Raw genomic sequence first — 20935 nt, 5'->3', positions numbered from 1 at the left:
CTAAACTGTATTTACTGTACATTTGGTATGCAGCGGGAACCCAGAGGAGACCACCTGCAAGTGCACCTGGAACAGACATCGCCCACCTAATCAAACCGACCTATGACCTCTCCTGTACTGTAAATGACCATCCCTGTGTCCAATGGACAAAGAGAATACAGTATCCATTATGTTAAGTTTTGGACTATTGTATAAAAGAGCCAGCTGCATGCCCGGTCAGAGACAGATTCTGAAGGTCATCTACCTTGATGACTGAGGACCAGACTGGGAAGCGCAGGCGAAACCAAACACGTATGTACCATTGATTGTAGCCATTATTGTATTGTATTGTATTGTATTGTTATTGTAACCCCATTTCAGTAATTACATGTTGGTGTGTCGGAACCCGGCATTTTAAGTACAATCTGGTGTTGTGTCTCCTTTCCTTGCTAAGGTTATAAGTGTATTACAGTCACACGTGCAGCTGCTAAGTGCTCATGGTGTATCTTTGGGTGTGTACGCACTGAGTGTACTTTGTACGGCCAGCGCGGCGTTTGTACGCAAAGTACGTACACAGTACGGGGCCTGTACGCTAATGGTGTAAAAAGTACGTAGGCTAAGGATTTAGTACAGCGGCCGCAGCGGCTCCATTTAAAGTGTATTAAATGTCTTTTTAAAGTAGTGCTTTTAGTCCTGTAAGTAAACCGATGTTTACAATTGAGGGCTCAGATCTGGTTTTCACATGCTCACAGCCTAACAGGTCATAGCAGACTTAATCTAGCAGCAAAGAGTGGAAAGTTATCCTACGTAACCTTTTCCTGGTCGGTGGATGTTCTACAAACCTTATTTGTGTGCTGTTACATCGCGTCTGCTCTGTCTGGTCTGCAGAGGTGCTGATAGAACCCGTAAAACAGGAAAAAAGCTATTTAAAAATCTGTGAATTTTTTTTGGCACCAAAAGCGTACACGAAGGGCATCGATACTTTGCATACCCTCTCACATTGTTGCCGCAAGATTTAGATTGCTAGATTTGTTTAGATCTGTGTGAAATCGGATACATTTGTTGCTATATAGTTAAATTTGAAATAAAACTGTTTAAGGAAGTAAATATAAAGCACAACACGCAGGTCTGGCCCAGTTGTTAAAGGTTATACAGAACAAGCGGTTGTGCTTGTGAGCGATTATAGTTAGCATTGCTCACATTTATAGAGGTTGTGGGATTTGTTTTATTGCGGACGCACGGTTTTGTACACGTGGATCGGACAAAGTACAGGACCGCGCACGCAGCGTAACAGACACGCACGGTCGCGTGTTTACGCAAAGTGCGTAAGAGTGCGGACGCTTAGTACAAATTACATGATAATTTTGTTTCAGTTAAAAGGTGGGATAGTAGCCATGCTACAATAGCACATAACTATCCGGTTTCAAAAGCAGATTAGTATAAGAATTTTGTTTAAACTGCATTGCCTCTGGTGAAAAGCTGCCGACCAGAACGAGTGAAAAAAATTTCTGTACAGAAAAACAAGGTGTATTTGAGTGAGTGAAAGTGGAGTGAGTGGAGCTGAACCCGGGAACTAGGTGGTCTAGGTGATATTCTGGAGTGGTAACACTGGGTTAGTAGAGGCCAGGTGGCATAGGGTTCATTACCTTGCGTGATTAGAACTAGGTGGTCTAGTTGATCTGAAGTGGTCTAGGTGTCCCATACAACTAGGTGATCTCTAGGTGTTTCGGGTGGTCTACAGCAATCCTAGGGCATATAGATAACTAGTATCTATAGGCTGTGAGATTGCATCGCATGTCCGTATGTTCTACACGGCACAACATGATACCATTGTGTCATAGGCGCTGTGAAAAAGCATACAGTTGTGATTGTATAGACAAAGGGGTTTTTCTTTGATAACGTTGGGAAATCTCCCTGGTGGGCGTCCACTGTAAAGGGTGAACAATAGTTATCTAATTTCTCTGTTTTTCACCCTACAAAAATTCCAGTTGAAAGATACCGAAAAGGAATTTTTCGCTGCCTCTCTCAGGAAAATATTCCAACAGAACCTTCAACGAGAGAAATCACGGTGCTGTAGGGTCTGATAGGAGCCCTAAGTTGGGTACATCGTGATCCACTATCAACAGTGTATCGTAGTAGTGGCCAGCGTGGGCGAGAGTGGGTGAAAGCGCTCAAAGAACTTTCACAGTCTACTTGCATTGAGTATTTTGGTGTTCGTGGGAATTTTTTTTAGTTATTAAAAAGACCCACAAATATGGGAGCCAGTTGCTCAAGTGAGAGACGTTTGTGCAGGGTTCAGGCTGAAGAAGAAAGACCAAAAGGGTCAGCAAGGTTTATCATGTGTGAAAAATATGGTCCATACGCTGAAGTTTATTGTGACAAATAGATACGTATGACTGACAACGATAGGGTATCATTCCCTAGGGTGGGCAGCTTTGAGCCAGAGGTATTACAGAACTTAAGGATCAGGATATATCTGATAAATTCCAGAAAACAAAGGATCAGACATACAGATTGCTTAAATCTATGGCAGCAAGAGGGGGATGTGCAAAGGGAATTAGCTCGCACAGCAGGTTCCAAACCTAGCGGGAAAACAATGGCGACCGCACCACCACCACCATATATTGATGGGGAGAAAGTGGCTACAAGCAATGGTGCATTGGTACAGGATAGGAAAGTGATTGATAAATGTACTAACGCTAACCCTTGCCAGCTGTATCCCATTTTAAATTTTCCACAGGACTGTGAGTAGGAAGATGAGCCCAGCATGATATCGGCACTCTCTCTAGCAGCCACCATACAGGACACCCAGGTGGGCACGGCCCAACCACCAAGAGTTGTAGCAAGGCCTCCTAGCGGAGGGATCAGTGAGGTCGTGTCCACAGGTAAGTACAGTACCATACACTATGCAGAAACAATAGCTCCTCACATTATAGAGTCAAACCAGAATGACGTAATTGAATTAAATCCTGTCAGGGTGATTGCAGTCCCCAATGGGAAGACTGACGCTCAGGAAGTAACTCCCATCAGGAACATTGCCATGCATTGTTCTTGGTCCCGAGCAGAGTTAAGGTCAATTATGTCAGAATTTCCCGATCCCAGAAAAGATCTAGTCGGATGCCAGAAGTTTGTTAAAGAGTTAGGTAACGCGAGCCCACAAATAAAGATTGGTGAACAGTGCTACAGGTATGCTTACCCTCCAATATTGACCCCGCGAAGTTCATAACTGATTGTAACTTAGACGCAGAGGTACCTCTCACTGATGAGTACACTCAGGAGAATGTGCGGCAAATCAATCTGCAATTAGGAGTATATTTCCCTACTGTTGTCAAATGGAATAAAATCTTCTCCATAAGACAAAAGGAAGGTGAAACGGCATCCGAATATTTCCATTGGGCACTGCAGGAAATATCTAGATACACTGTGATCGAGGATATTAAAGATAATGCACATCATAGAGAGGTAGCTGTTTCAGTATTAATGGACAGGTTAAAAGAAGCACTGAAAATAAGAGTGCAGACTTCTCTACCAAACTGGAGAGGTATCTCGGTGGCTGCATTGAGAGAGTCCGCTATCGAGCATGATAGGAACATCAGTAAGCACAGGGAGTCACAGGGGGATAAGCTGATGACAGTAAGGATGCAGGCTCTTACAACAAAACCCCATCAGCCAAAACCCCAGACCCCTGCTGTTTGGAAAATACCAAGAATATGTTACATTTGTAAAAAGGAAGGACATTTTGCCCAGGATTGTAGGAGCAGTAGGACACATAATGTATACAGACCCCCTAGACCAGAATACGAACCACAATACAATTCACATAATTGGGATCAGGGACAACATGGGAGAAATTACGAGCCACATAGAGGGGAAACAAGGAGGTACCCACCAAGGAGAGACTGGCAGGCCTCCGAAAACTCACAGCTACCCCCCTCACATATCGTAGCTGCCAATGCGCTGTGGGAGGGTCCCAATACACAATAGGGGTTGGGCCATACCTGTAGTCTGCAGCCAGTGAAGTTGATTGCTAGCCTTGGTAGTGAACCTGAGGTCACGGTTGATGTAGCTGGTGTACCATTACCTTTCCTTGTAGATACAGGGGCGGCCAGGTCAGTGTTGAATTCCACATCAGGTGTAAAGGCCATGGGAAAAATGATTTCGGCAAAGGGAGTAACAGGAACGGTGCAACAATACCCATTGAGTAGACCTGCAGAGATTACGATAGGGCCCTTGCAAACCAAATATTCTTTTCTGCTGGCTGCATCGGCTCCGACTAATCTACTCGGCAGAGATCTATTGTGTAAAATGCGGTGTCATATACTGTACTCCTGAGGGTGTCTTTTTAGATATACCTGAGAACCATGCTCAAGAAGAACAAGATATACTAGACACCCCTCAAAGGCTAATGTCGCATTCTACTGTTATAAACAAGTGTCCATCAAAGGTAGAGGAAATGATCTCGCAAATACCGGGTTCCCTTTGTACCAAAGATGGTCAGGACACTGGATTGATGGCGAATGTAGCTCCAGTAACAGTACAAGTAAAAGTGGTAGGATAGCTCCAAAAATCCCTCAGTATCCTCTGAAGCCAGAGGTAGAGCTAGGAGTGTACCCTGTCATAGAGTGGCTGTTACAGCAGGGCATCCTAGTCAGGACATCTAGCACCGCCAATAGTCCCATCTTCCCTGTGAAAAAGAGTGGGTGGAGGGGTTATAGGCTAGTGCAGGATCTAAGGGGGATAAACAAGATAGTTGAAAGCCAATTCCCCGTAGTGCCCAATCCAGCTGTCATCCTCATGCAAATTCCCTCTACTGCAAAATTCTTCACTGTCATTGACCTCTGTTCTGATTTCTTTTCTGTCCCTCTTCACCCTGTCAGCCAATACCTTTTTACTTTTACATACAGGGGAGTACAGTACACCTGGACTCGTCTCCCCAAGGTTTCATTGACAGCCCGAGTATTTTCTCTCAGGCCTTGCATGACTGTTTACAATCCTTTCAACCTGAGGATGGATCAGTACTAATACAGTATGTTGATGACTTATTGTTGTGTTCTGACTCACTCGAATCGTCCTTGAAAGACACGAAACAGCTTCTGTTTCATCTTTCCCATACAGGACACAAGGTTTCAAAGGATAAGTTGTAGTTATGCCAGATCAGGGTAAAATATTTGGGACATTGCTTGACTCAAGGACTTAGACACCTCACCGCTGATAGAATACAGGCGATTCGCGACATGACTCTGCCACAAACTCAGCAACAGATCCGCACTTTCCTTGGAATGTGTGGGTACTGTCAAAACTGGATTCCAGGGTTCTCTATACTGGCTTTACCTTTACAAGAAATGGTCTCTTCGAACAAACCAGAACAAATCTCTCACACAGATGAGTCCGAACTGGCGTTTGAGAGACTCAAACAGTGTCTATCACAGGCACCTGCATTAGGTATGCCAGATTATGAGAAGCCCTTTGAATTGTACGGTACTGAAAGTGCTGGGTGCGCGGCAGGTGTCTTAACACAGAGACATGGTGATGCCAGCAGACTGGAAGCCTACTACAGTGCACAGTTGGACACCGTAGCGTGGTCTCTCCCCACTTGCTTGCGAAGTGTTGCAGCGATAGCTTTGCTGGTAAGTAAAAGCGAGGATGTAGTGTTAGGACACGACCTGACTATTCATACACCTCATGCAGTATCAGCCTTACTAAACTCCGCCCAAACCAGACATGTCTCATCTGCTCGGTTTGCAAAGTGGGAATTATCACTGATGGCCCCGGTAAACATCACCATTAAGAGATGCAGCTCACTAAATCCTGCAACTTACTTACTTGCCAAGTGTGCCTGGACAGGCACAAAGGGTGGAGGATGAGAATGATGGTGAAGGAGGATTTAGTGCAGATACTGATACGCATGATTGTATGGAATACCTGATTCAAACATTTACAGCGAGACCTGACATCAGTGACAACCCACTGGAAGGAGTAGACTTTACCTCCTACACTGACGGTAGTTGCCACAGACAGACGGAATCGGGAGACTTTTGCACTGGATATGCAGTTGTAGATGACGAAGGTATCATAGAAGCTGAACCCCTTGGCCCACCACACTCCGCACAAGTTGTTGAGTTGGTCGCCCTAACCAGAGCGTGTGAATTGGCCAAGGGTAAGTCAGCTAATATATACACAGATTCTAGGTATGCCTTTGGAGTGGTGCATGATTTTGGGGCCCTATGGCGCCTCAGAAATTTAATGACGGCAGCTGGCACACCTGTAGCGCATGTGTCCCACATCAAAAGGCTTTTGACAGCAATACAGGAACCAGACAGAGTGGCTGTAATCAAGTGCAAAGCACACACTTACAACCAAGACCCAATTTTACTTGGTAACAGCCGGGCAGACGAAGCTGCTAAATCAGCAGCAAGCACCCCCATACAGACGAACATCACATCACTGATGACATTTAACACGATCAACACACAACAATTAATTGAAATGCAAAATTTGTGTTCCCTACAGGAAAAGGCAGTCTGGAGGTCAAAGGGGTATAGCCAGGAGTCCTCAGGACTTTGGACAGGTGGACACGGTAAGCCAGTGGTCCCCAGAGCATATCTTCCAAGTCTAGCTGAGGCGGCACACGATCTGACTCATCTGGGCAAAGAGGGTATGTGCAAGTTGGTAAGAGCCTACTGGTGTGCGCCAGGATTCTCTTCTCATGCAGGTAAGAGAGCAATGACATGTTTTACTTGCTTGAGGAAGAATATTGGCAAGACAATACCAGCAGAGCCATCCCATATCCCTCCTACAGACGGACCTTTTCTGGTAATACAAATCGATTTCATACAGTTACCACCCTGTAGGAATTTGAAATATGTGTTAGTTTGTATTGATGCATTTTCCAACTGGGTAGAAGCGTTCCCTGCTGCCACAAATACTGCTACGTTCACTGCAAAGAAAATTGTGCAGGAATTTGTGTGTAGATATGGTATCCCTAGAATGATTGAAAGATACAGGGGTACCCATTTTACAGTTGAAGTCTTTCAGGTCATGTGCAAACTGATGGGAATTAATAGCAAGCTGCCTACTCCGTACCGGCCACAGGTGAGTGCAAAGGTAGAGAGAGTGAACAGCACTATTAAGAACAAGCTGAGCAAATTAATGGCTGAAACTGGATTGTTGTGGCCAGAAGCTTTGCCACTAGTGTTGTACAGCATCAGAACCACTCCCAGGTCTCCACTTAACTTATCACCCTTTGAAATTCTTTTTGGTCGACAACCTCATGTAATGATAGACCCCCAGGATGATTAGAAATGCAATAATGAAGTGACTGTGAAATTTGGTTGGGATGAGCCAGCAGCTGAGAAATCAACAAAGAAATTTAAAGCTGGTGATTCCTGACCTACCGAATAGTAATTGTCATGACATTGAGCATTGGGATTATGTGATGATTAGACATTTCTTACGCTCAGCTTGCCTCATAGACAGGTGGGAAGGACCATACCAAGTCTTGTTAACCAGCACGACAGCACTAAAGGTCGCCGAAAGAGAGACTTGGGTCCACTCATTCCACTGCAAGAAGGTCGCTGACCTGGAGAGGACTCGTGACAAAGAGCAAGGTGGAGAGAACCTCGTATCACTAGAGTGTTTGTTCCGGGAAAGTTGAGAGGCAGGACTGTTGAAAGGCACCTGAGCACGGAGAAGCAACAAGATCTAGGACGGTTGTCGCACCATTTTCTTTTTTCACCCCCCCCCCTGCATTTTCCTTTCTTTTCTCCTCCTTATTTTCCTTCTTTCCCCAAACGAAATGTATTCTGTTTTTGATCAGGGCAATTTGTTTTGGTGAGGGTCCCAGAGAGGTCGAGCGGGGATCTGGAATGGGTTCTGATGGCGATTACGAAGTTGTAGGATCTCAGGAGCAGCACATCACTCGAGTAAAGGCTGGTATCAGTAAGCGCTCTGGTAGTCATGGAGTTCGGAGGCATTGTGAAGGGTTATTGTCTGATGAATATTGTATTTGTAGGAATTGTGAGAATATAGTAGAGGATGGGTGCATCCAGAGATGCCAGTCCAACCTTAATATCGACATGGACCGCCATCCGTTGAGTGATTACCACTCACTAGTGGGTAAGGTCTTAAATAAGACAGAATGCTGGGTGTGCTCACAGGTACCTCAAGGTCAGAGTAAGTCAGGTTTAGTACCATACCCTTTAGCAATAGATGAGGTACTTGAATTTTGGGGTGGGAGACCGGTGGACAAGAAATTCAATATATCTAGGCCCCCTAGCCTGAAGCCCCACCAGTATCATGTAGACAGGTCCTTATTGTGTTTTAATATTTCCAATTACAGAAAACCAGGAAATTGGGAAGTGACGTGGAATAACCAGACAATGACCTTTTCACACAGAGCTGATAGGATACCCATAGACTCTGAACTTGTACGCCAAATAGCCAACAGTGGGAGGTATTTTCGGTATAGGGATAGACGTGGAAACAAGACCATGTGGGTTAGAAAAGTATCGTCAGGGTATTGTGCCCATATCATCCAGCCTGATACTTGTACTGAGCAGATGGGAGAACTAGGGATTGGTTTCTTTACTTTGAAAGTTTGCAATATGGTGATGTTACATTTTGTACCCTATGTTCTCCCAGATGATGCCTATTTCATATGTGGGAGGAAAGCGTACAAGTGGATTACTCCAAGCTCTGAGGGATTGTGTTATATTGGGAGAGTACTACCGGAGGTCATGACCATAACCCATGATAAAATTAAAGACGTTCACCGCAGTGCTCAGGCTCCTTATACTCATACTCACTATGAACACATCATCAAGAGACACCTCATAGATAGGGCAGAGCACGCAGCCTCTGATTTGATCCACGAATCCACCGGGATTCAGTTCCTTCTCGCATTAGACATCACCCGTACTGCCAGAGGAACTATAAATTATAAGTATATCCATGTGCTAGCGAACTTGATAGATAATATCACTGAGATGTATGATGACACCTTCAGGTATACGGGAAGGGAGTTACAAGCCTACAAGAAGGAACTGATTCAGCACAGGACGGTCCTTAATTACGTCACAGCCGTGACAGGTGGTTACTGTGTTACTCTGGCAACTCAATATGGTGTGAAGTGCTGTACGTATATTACAAACAGCACTGACGACCCCACGGAGATCATCGATCAGAAGATGGACGAGATCTTGCAGATGAAGTGGGAGTTCAGGAGGAAGCACAACCTTACCTTAGCGACTTTGGGTAATGAACTGACCGGCTGGGTCTCATGGTTGAACCCACGCAAATGGTTCTCAGGTTTAGGAGAGTGGGCTCAAAATGTCATTATGAGTGTGGGGAAGTTTCTCCTTTGTATCCTGGGAGTCACCATAATTATTGGTTTGATATTTAGGTGTGTTCAAATTCTAACGAGGCGCAAGCACAGCACAAATTTGATGAGTCTAAGGAGTGAGGGCAATGTTACAGCAGCAGATTTAATTTTTGATCCATCCATAGAGAAAGCGTTATGATAAGGATTGCAAATGAATTTCATGGCCTGTTTCACCCATTTTTCCTTGTCTCCCCCTCTGCCCAGATACATCCAACCGGAAAAGACGTCAGCCCTACCCAAAATGTTTATGTGAATGTATTTTTATATATGTGTCTTATCTTCATCTCTGCAACCTCCAGTTAATGGCACACATAGTCGACAGGTGATATCCACATATACTAGCACTCACATATGTTCCCCCTCCATGTATCATCAACTAAATGTGCACCCCATTTGTTGGAACAAGAAGCTGAAAAGAGCTCGGTAGTGTTTGTTGGCCCATTTACAGACCCTTAATACGGGATGAGAAGGATTTAATGTATACTTCGCAATACCTCGAAGCTTATTTAGAACATATACGGCACGATGATACATGCCCCTCAGACATGGATTCATACATACATGCTTTTTACTATCCCACTAGGTCATACTTTTCCCACCTACAACTCTCCTCCGATCATCCAAGCTTCTGTATATATTGTATAGATATTTTTCTGTTTATTGATTAGTTAGTGGCAGTTATGGGTGACTGCCAAAGGGTGGACTGTCGAAGTCGAAAAATATTGCAGTACACACATCACGTACAAACTACACACAGATGGCCTCCGTGCGCGTACTTATTCTGCCGTGCATGCACATATTCGCAATTTGCGTATGGTCACTCCCGCGGTACTGCGTATTAGCGCGTGGTATGGGTAATTACGGTAGAGTTTGTGATCGCATGGGAAAGCCATAAAAACACATTATATATTTAATCCAAATAGTGAACAATGTACACATAGTCTCCCAGCACCACACCAGCAAGTTACAATAGTTTAAAATGGTATCAGAACAAAGGGATTCACCTTTACAGGATAGGAGGGGACAGAACTAGGTTATAAGGTGGTGCTTGGTATCCAGCTGTAGGGTATATTAAGGGCAATATTCCGGTGTTGGTTTGCAGAAGATCGCACGTTCCTGCGAATAGTTATGTGCAAGAGCAGAATAAGAATCTAAACTGTATTTACTGTACATTTGGTATGCGGCGGGATCCCAGAGGAGACCACCTGCAAGTGCACCTGGAACAGACATCGCCCACCTATTCAAACCGACCTATGACCTCTCCTGTACTGTAAATGACCATCCCTGTGTCCAATGGAAAAAGAGATTACAGTATCCATTGTGTTAAGTTTTGGACTATTGTATAAAAGAGCCAGCTGCATGCCCGGTCAGAGACAGACTCTGAAGGTCATCTACCTTGATGACTGAGGACCAGACTGGGAAGCGCAGGCGAAACCAAACACATATGTACCATTGATTGTAGCCATTATTCTATTGTATTGTATTGTTATTGTAACCCCCTTTCGGTAATTACATGTTGGTGTGTCGGAACCCGGCATTTTAAGTACAATCTGGTGTTGTGTCTCCTTTCCTTGCTAAGGTTATAAGTGTATTACAGTCACACGTGCAGCTGCTAAGTGCTCATGGTGTATCTTTGGGTGTGTACGCACTGAGTGTACTTTGTATGGCCGGCGCAGCGTTTGTACGCAAAGTACGTACACAGTACGGGGCCTGTATGCTAATGGAGTAAAAAGGACGTAGGCTAAGGATTTAGTACAGCGGCCGCAGCGGCTCCATTTAAAGTGTATTAAATGTCTTTTTAAAGTAGTGCTTTTAGTCCTGTAAGTACACCGGGTGTAGTACGGTATGCTGGCGCTCGGGCTCCCGGCGACCAGCATACCGGCGCTGGGAGCCCGTCTGCCGGCATACCGACAGCGTGGCGAGCGCTAAGGAGCCCCTTGCGGGCTCACTGCGCTTGCCGCACTGCGGGCGCGGTGGCGCGCTATGCGCGCCACACTATTTTATTCTCCCTCCAGGGGGGTCGTGGACCCCCACGAGGGAGAATAGCTGTCGGTATGCCGGGTGTCGGGATTCCGGCGCCGGTATATTGTGCGCCGGGATCCCGACATTCGGCATACTGAAGACCACCCAAGTAAACCTACGTTTACAATGTGCAGGTAGGTGTAAGTGGCATGATCACGCAATTCTGCAGAAGCGCAATGTGGCCTATGGTTTCTGTACATGAGCACAGCGATATCATGCAAAGTATGCTAGGTAAATCCACTCTGCATCAGACTCTTACTGTTCTCAATACCAATGATTGATAAATAGGTTCTCAAACGCAGTCCTCACGGCACCCCAGCAGTCCAGGATTAAGGTATATCCATGGATCAGGAAAAAAGGCTTTTTTTGGGACCGCACTAGTCTACAATAAACTTCTAATGCCCTCTGAAAAACTGATTTATGACGCTAAATTGCGTTATGGATACAGCAACCTTGTGCATGTGGATTGATAATCCTTTTGCAAATATTTGTTGCTATCAGTGGTGCTCCCAAGAGTCAATAGGAGTATCAACTAAGAAAACCCAACAATAGAAAGTTGGAAAGTAGACTCTTGTGTGGGAGCACTCTAATTCAGAGGATTGGGTGTGTATTAATCAATTCTGATAAAACATAACTTTATTAATTCATTATTAAAAGGTGATTGTAGGAGTGAATTGTACGTGAATAGTATAGCTACGCGAAAATATAACACTATGTTATGTATAATTCATGTGGTTTTCAATACCACAATAAGAACCGAAATTCAAATCTTTGGACTAGTGGATTTACTATGATCACAGTAACGCTATTGTGTAATATATGACCATCATTTGTTCTACAGCAATCCTATTCAGGATTATTTTGTCGTAGAGAATTAAATCATAAGTCATACAGAACCGAATGCCAATTGGTATTATTGGGGATCACTCTAGATCGGGCAGAAGAATTATTTGCAGTACCAGGGTGTTCCAGGGTGGTCTCCCATCCGAGTACTGACCCGGCCCTCCACTGCTTGGCTTCCAAGATCAGACGAGATCGGGCATCTCCAGCAAGGTATGTCCGCAATTATTTAATCTGTCCGTTCAGTCAATCCTAATACCCGTATCGCCAAAATTATATATCAAAGGTGATCTGAATCAGTCGTAAGTTCAGTATCTAGATTTATCTTATGCCCATGGAAATGAAATTATAGCAATATATTTATCATGTGCAATAATTATATGCATGGGCGTCCACTGTGCAATTTTAGCAAAATTACGATAAGGACAATTATCATATATAGATATTCTATGCAAGGGCGTCCACTTGCATAGCTGGGATAAAGTGGTGATATATGATGAGGCGACAATTATAGCAATCCTGTTGCTGTCATAATTGTTGTATACTGGTTCGTGTATTCAACAAGAATTATAGTATATGTAGCCTCTAATAATTTATATCACACACACCGATCCAAATTCTCACTATATGTGAGCCTCTAAATCCTGATCATACATTCGCAAAAAAATTCTTACAACGTGTCAGAGAGGCTATAGTGAGAGAGAGCAAATAAACAGCTAAGAATGTTCTTCGATACCCATAACAGATGGCAATGTACATGAAGATAATTAAATAGCAGTTTGCTGCAAAGTTGAAGCTAAACCACAGCTTGAAAATTCTTTGTACATTAATCTGCCATACTTAAAAGTATACCTAGTTCACTCCCAATACCTATTGGGTACCACACAACTCCAGCACCTCTTGGAGCAACCGGAATATATACATGCACTATAATATCCAGATAGCTATAGGACTTAACCTATCCGTAATAAGTACATAGAGACAGTGCGTGGAATTGCTCACATAATATCAATATCTTCAGCGGAAGTTTTTGTTAGATGTCTATGTATATACACATACACACAGAGTAGAGTACTCTATTCTGCGGTCACGTGGTGCGCACACGTGATCGCAACAACCGGAACTCAAGGACAGTTACCCGGGCAACGGCGGCAAGCCGTTGAGAGCCGGGAGACTCACTGCGACTACACGCTGCACGATCTTGGAGAGCAGCGGCTGCATGTGGATCTGAGCAGCGTTAAGGAAACAGCTGACAACCTCTCCACACCCTCCATACTGAAGTCAGTACACGGCTTCATTTCTACTGCACCTCCGGAGCCCTTTTTTACTTACAGGACCTACCAGCGGCAGTTTGCCACAGACAGCTCCTACAGCAGGATTGGTATTGGTATCGTATGAACTCGTACCTTATACCTAAAAACCCTTTTTTTCAGCATATTTATTGCAGCCACACTAGGTTATTAATCTGCCTTAAATCAATACACTGAGATGTTGCCTGTGTGTATGTGTATATACATAGACATCTAACAAAAACTTCCGCTGAAGATATTGATATTATGTGAGCAATTCCACGCACTGTCTCTATGTGCTTATTACGGATAGGTTAAGTCCTATAGCTATCTGGATATTATAGTGCATGTATATATTCCGGTTGCTCCAAGAGGTGCTGGAGTTGTGTGGTACCTAATAGGTATTGGGAGTGAACTAGGTATACTTTTAAGTATGGCAGATTAATGTACAAAGAATTTTCAAGCTGTGGTTTAGCTTCTACTTTGCAGCAAACTGCTATTTAATTATCTTCATGTACATTGCCATCTGTTATGGGTATCGAAGAACATTCTTAGCTGTTTATTTGCTCTCTCTCACTATAGCCTCTCTGACACGTTGTAAGAATTTTTTTGCGAATGTATGATCAGGTTTTAGAGGCTCACATATAGTGAGAATTTGGACCGGTGTGTGTGATATAAATTATTAGAGGCTACATATACTATAATTCTTGTTGAATACACGAACCAGTATACAACAATTATGACAGCAACAGGATTGCTATAATTGTCGCCTCATCATATATCACGACTTTATCCCGGCTATGCAAGTGGGACGCCCTTGCATGGAATATCTATATATGATAATTGTCCTTATCGTAATTTTGCTAAAATTGCACAGTGGACGCCCATGCATATAATTATTGCCCATGATAAATATATTGCTATAATTTCATTTCCATGGGCATAAGATAAATCTAGATACTGAACATACGACTGATTCAGATCACCTTGGATATATAATTTTGGCGATACGGGTATTTGGATTGACTGAACGGGCAGATTAAATAATTGCGGACATACCTTGCTGGAGATGCCCAATCTCGTCTGATCTTGGAAGCCTAGCAGTGGAGGGCCGGGTCAGTACTCGGATGGGAGACCACCCTGGAACACCCTGGTACTGCAAAAAATTCTTCTGCCCGATCTAGAGTGATCCCCAATAATACCATTTGGCATTCGGTTCTGTATGACTTATGATTTAATTCTCTACGACAAAATAATCCTGAATAGGATTGCTGTAGAACAAATGATGGTTATATATTACACAATAGCGTTACTGTGATCATAGTAAATCCACTAGTCCAAAGATTTGAATTCCGGTTCTTATTGTGGTATTGAAAACCACATGAATTATACATAACATAGTGTTATATTTTCGCGTAGCTATACTATTCACGTACAATTCACTCCTACAATCACCTTTTAATAATGAATTAATAAAGTTATGTTTTATCAGAATTGATTAATACACACCCAATCCTCTGAATTAGAGTGCTCCCACACAAGAGTCTACTTTCCAACTTTCTATTGTTGGGTTTTCTTAGTTGATATCCATGGTTCAGCACAGATGGTTAAATCTAATTGACTGAAGTGCTGATGAAGTCACCTGTGGCCAAGCATGGATAAACTTAAAACCTGGACACCTGGGGTACCTTCAGGACGGCGTGTGAGACTATTGTTTAATAGCTTCAAATAAGGGTTATAGGTGATGTAAAAGAACAGAAGAGAAAGATGTATTTCCAATGCAGTACTGTATATTAGAGATGAGCGCCTGAAATTTTTCGGGTTTTGTGTTTTGGTTTTGGGTTCGGTTCCGCGGCCGTGTTTTGGGTTCGAACGCGTTTTGGCAAAACCTCACCGAATTTTTTTTGTCGGATTCGGGTGTGTTTTGGATTCGGGTGTTTTTTTCAAAAAACACTAAAAAACAGCTTAAATCATAGAATTTGGGGGTCATTTTGATCCCAAAGTATTATTAACCTCAAAAACCATAATTTACACTCATTTTCAGTCTATTCTGAATACCTCACACCTCACAATATTATTTTTAGTCCTAAAATTTGCACCGAGGTCGCTGTGTGAGTAAGATAAGCGACCCTAGTGGCCGACACAAACACCGGGCCCATCTAGGAGTGGCACTGCAGTGTCACGCAGGATGTCCCTTCCAAAAAACCCTCCCCAAACAGCACATGACGCAAAGAAAAAAAGAGGCGCAATGAGGTAGCTGTGTGAGTAAGATTAGCGACCCTAGTGGCCGACACAAACACCGGGCCCATCTAGGAGTGGCACTGCAGTGTCACGCAGGATGTCCCTTCCAAAAAACCCTCCCCAAACAGCACATGACGCAAAGAAAAAAAGAGGCGCAATGAGGTAGCTGTGTGAGTAAGATTAGCGACCCTAGTGGCCGACACAAACACCGGGCCCATCTAGGAGTGGCACTGCAGTGTCACGCAGGATGTCCCTTCCAAAAAACCCTCCCCAAACAGCACATGACGCAAAGAAAAAAAGAGGCGCAATGAGGTAGCTGTGTGAGTAAGATTAGCGACCCTAGTGGCCGACACAAACACCGGGCCCATCTAGGAGTGGCACTGCAGTGTCACGCAGGATGTCCCTTCCAAAAAACCCTCCCCAAACAGCACATGACGCAAAGAAAAAAAGAGGCGCAATGAGGTAGCTGTGTGAGTAAGATTAGCGACCCTAGTGGCCGACACAAACACCGGGCCCATCTAGGAGTGGCACTGCAGTGTCACGCAGGATGTCCCTTCCAAAAAACCCTCCCCAAACAGCACATGACGCAAAGAAAAAAAGAGGCGCAATGAGGTAGCTGTGTGAGTAAGATTAGCGACCCTAGTGGCCGACACAAACACCGGGCCCATCTAGGAGTGGCACTGCAGTGTCACGCAGGATGTCCCTTCCAAAAAACCCTCCCCAAACAGCACATGACGCAAAGAAAAAAAGAGGCGCAATGAGGTAGCTGACTGTGTGAGTAAGATTAGCGACCCTAGTGGCCGACACAAACACCGGGCCCATCTAGGAGTGGCACTGCAGTGTCACGCAGGATGTCCCTTCCAAAAAACCCTCCCCAATCAGCACATGATGCAAAGAAAAAGAAAAGAAAAAAGAGGTGCAAGATGGAATTGTCCTTGGGCCCTCCCACCCACCCTTATGTTGTATAAACAAAACAGGACATGCACACTTTAACCAACCCATCATTTCAGTGACAGGGTCTGCCACACGACTGTGACTGATATGACGGGTTGGTTTGGACCCCCCCCAAAAAAGAAGCAATTAATCTCTCCTTGCACAAACTGGCTCTACAGAGGCAAGATGTCCACCTCATCTTCACCCTCCGATATATCACCGTGTACATCCCCCTCCTCACAGATTATCAATTCGTCCCCACTGGAATCCACCATCTCAGCTCCCTGTGTACTTTGTGGAGGCAATTGCTGCTGGTCAATGTCTCCGCGGAGGAATTGATTATAATTCATTTTAATGAACATCATCTTCTCCACATTTTCTGGATGTAACCTCGTACGCCGATTGCTGACAAGGTGAGCGGCGGCACTAAACACTCTTTCGGAGTACACACTTGTGGGAGGGCAACTTAGGTAGAATAAAGCCAGTTTGTGCAAGGGCCTCCAAATTGCCTCTTTTTCCTGCCAGTATAAGTACGGACTGTGTGACGTGCCTACTTGGATGCGGTCACTCATATAATCCTCCACCATTCTATCAATGTTGAGAGAATCATATGCAGTGACAGTAGACGACATGTCCGTAATCGTTGTCAGGTCCTTCAGTCCGGACCAGATGTCAGCATCAGCAGTCGCTCCAGACTGCCCTGCATCACCGCCAGCGGGTGGGCTCGGAATTCTGAGCCTTTTCCTCGCACCCCCAGTTGCGGGAGAATGTGAAGGAGGAGATGTTGACAGGTCGCGTTCCGCTTGACTTGACAATTTTGTCACCAGCAGGTCTTTCAACCCCAGCAGACCTGTGTCTGCCGGAAAGAGAGATCCAAGGTAGGCTTTAAATCTAGGATCGAGCACGGTGGCCAAAATGTAGTGCTCTGATTTCAACAGATTGACCACCCGTGAATCCTTGTTAAGCGAATTAAGGGCTGCATCCACAAGTCCCACATGCCTAGCGGAATCGCTCCCTTTTAGCTCCTTCTTCAATGCCTCCAGCTTCTTCTGCAAAAGCCTGATGAGGGGAATGACCTGACTCAGGCTGGCAGTGTCTGAACTGACTTCACGTGTGGCAAGTTCAAAGGGCATCAGAACCTTGCACAACGTTGAAATCATTCTCCACTGCACTTGAGACAGGTGCATTCCACCTACTATATCGTGCTCAATTGTATAGGCTTGAATGGCCTTTTGCTGCTCCTCCAACCTCTGAAGCATATAGAGGGTTGAATTCCACCTCGTTACCACTTCTTGCTTCAGATGATGGCAGGGCAGGTTCAGTAGTTTTTGGTGGTGCTCCAGTCTTCTGTACGTGGTGCCTGTACGCCGAAAGTGTCCCGCAATTTTTCTGGCCACCGACAGCATCTCTTGCACGCCCCTGTCGTTTTTTTAAAAATTCTGCACCACCAAATTCAAGGTATGTGCAAAACATGGGACGTGCTGGAATTTGCCCATATTTAATGCACACACAATATTGCTGGCGTTGTCCGATGCCACAAATCCACAGGAGAGTCCAATTGGGGTAAGCCATTCCGCGATGATCTTCCTCAGTTGCCGTAAGAGGTTTTCAGCTGTGTGCGTATTCTGGAAAGCGGTGATACAAAGCGTAGCCTGCCTAGGAAAGAGTTGGCGTTTGCGAGATGCTGCTACTGGTGCCGCCGCTGCTGTTCTTGCGGCGGGAGTCCATACATCTACCCAGTGGGCTGTCACAGTCATATAGTCCTGACCCTGCCCTGCTCCACTTGTCCACATGTCCGTGGTTAAGTGGACATTGGGTACAACTGCATTTTTTAGGACACTGGTGAGTCTTTTTCTGACGTCCGTGTACATTCTCGGTATCGCCTGCCTAGAGAAGTGGAACCTAGATGGTATTTGGTAACGGGGGCACACTGCCTCAATAAATTGTCTAGTTCCCTGTGAACTAACGGCGGATACCGGACGCACGTCTAACACCAACATAGTTGTCAAGGACTCAGTTATCCGCTTTGCAGTAGGATGACTGCTGTGATATTTCATCTTCCTCGCAAAGGACTGTTGAACAGTCAATTGCTTACTGGAAGTAGTACAAGTGGGCTTACGACTTCCCCTCTGGGATGACCATCGACTCCCAGCGGCAACAACAGCAGCGCCAGCAGCAGTAGGCGTTACACGCAAGGATGCATCGGAGGAATCCCAGGCAGGAGAGGACTCGTCAGAATTGCCAGTGACATGGCCTGCAGGACTATTGGCATTCCTGGGGAAGGAGGAAATTGACACTGAGGGAGTTGGTGGGGTGGTTTGCGTGAGCTTGGTTACAAGAGGAAGGGATTTACTGGTCAGTGGACTGCTTCCGCTGTCACCCAAAGTTTTTGAACTTGTCACTGACTTATTATGAATGCGCTGCAGGTGACGTATAAGGGAGGATGTTCCGAGGTGGTTAACGTCCTTACCCCTACTTATTACAGCTTGACAAAGGGAACACACGGCTTGACACCTGTTGTCCGCATTTCTGGTGAAATACCTCCACACCGAAGAGCTGATTTTTTTGGTATTTTCACCTGGCATGTCAACGGCCATATTCCTCCCACGGACAACAGGTGTCTCCCCGGGTGCCTGACTTAAACAAACCTCCTCACCATCAGAATCCTCCTGGTCAATTTCCTCCCCAGCGCCAGCAACACCCATATCCTCCTCATCCTGGTGTACTTCAACACTGACATCTTCAATCTGACTATCAGGAACTGGACTGCGGGTGCTCCTTCCAGCACTTGCAGGGGGCGTGCAAATGGTGGAAGGCGCATGCTCTTCACGTCCAGTGTTGGGAAGGTCAGGCATCGCAACCGACACAATTGGACTCTCCTTGTGGATTTGGGATTTCAAAGAACGCACAGTTCTTTGCGGTGCTTTTGCCAGCTTGAGTCTTTTCAGTTTTCTAGCGAGAGGCTGAGTGCTTCCATCCTCATGTAAAGCTGAACCACTAGCCATGAACATAGGCCAGGGCCTCAGCCGTTCCTTGCCACTCCGTGTGGTAAATGGCATATTGGCAAGTTTACGCTTCTCCTCCGACAATTTTATTTTAGGTTTTGGAGTCCTTTTTTTACTGATATTTGGTGTTTTGGTTTTGACATGCTCTGTACTATGCCATTGGGCATCGGCCTTGGCAGACGACGTTGCTGGCATTTCATCGTCTCGGCCATGACTAGTGGCAGCAGCTTCAGCACGAGGTGGAAGTGGATCTTGATCTTTCCCTAATTTTGGAACCTCAACATTTTTGTTCTCCATATTTTAATAGGCACAACTAAAAGGCACCTCAGGTAAACAATGGAGATGGATGGATTGGATACTAGTATACAATTATGGACGGGCTGCCGAGTGCCGACACAGAGGTAGCCACAGCCGTGAACTACCGCACTGTACTGTGTCTGCTGCTAATATATAGACTGGTTGATAAAGAGATAGTATACTCGTAACTAGTATGTATGTATAAAGAAAGAAAAAAAAACCACGGTTAGGTGGTATATACAATTATGGACGGGCTGCCGAGTGCCGACACAGAGGTAGCCACAGCCGTGAACTACCGCACTGTACTGTGTCTGCTGCTAATATAGACTGGTTGATAAAGAGATAGTATACTCGTAACTAGTATGTATGTATAAAGAAAGAAAAAAAAACCACGGTTAGGTGGTATATACAATTATGGACGGGCTGCCGAGTGCCGACACAGAGGTAGCCACAGCCGTGAACTACCGCACTGTACTGTGTCTGCTGCTAATATATAGACTGGTTGATAAAGAGATAGTATACTCGTAACTAGTATGTATGTATAAAGAAAGAAAAAAAAACCACGGTTAGGTGGTATATACAATTATGGACGGGCTGCCGAGTGCCGACACAGAGGTAGCCACAGCCGTGAACTACCGCACTGTACTGTGTCTGCTGCTAATATATAGACTGGTTGATAAAGAGATAGTATACTCGTAACTAGTATGTATGTATAAAGAAAGAAAAAAAAACCACGGTTAGGTGGTATATACAATTATGGACGGGCTGCCGAGTGCCGACACAGAGGTAGCCACAGCCGTGAACTACCGCACTGTACTGTGTCTGCTGCTAATATATAGACTGGTTGATAAAGAGATAGTATACTCGTAACTAGTATGTATGTATAAAGAAAGAAAAAAAAACCACGGTTAGGTGGTATATACAATTATGGACGGGCTGCCGAGTGCCGA

General features: G+C 44.9%; 2 pseudogenes; one reads left to right on the top strand and one right to left on the bottom strand.

Moving 5' to 3' along the window:
- Positions 1–12327: 12327 nt before the first annotated feature.
- LOC134952788 (5S ribosomal RNA) lies at positions 12328–12447 on the bottom strand (annotated as a pseudogene).
- A 2107-nt stretch (positions 12448–14554) lies between these two features.
- Positions 14555–14674, top strand: LOC134950115 (5S ribosomal RNA; annotated as a pseudogene).
- Positions 14675–20935: the final 6261 nt, after the last annotated feature.

This window comes from Pseudophryne corroboree, chromosome 8, assembly GCF_028390025.1.
Source record: "Pseudophryne corroboree isolate aPseCor3 chromosome 8, aPseCor3.hap2, whole genome shotgun sequence".
NCBI lineage: Eukaryota > Metazoa > Chordata > Amphibia > Anura > Myobatrachidae > Pseudophryne > Pseudophryne corroboree.
The sequence above is the reverse complement of the archived record's forward strand: the minus strand, read 5'-3'. Positions and strand labels throughout refer to the sequence as shown.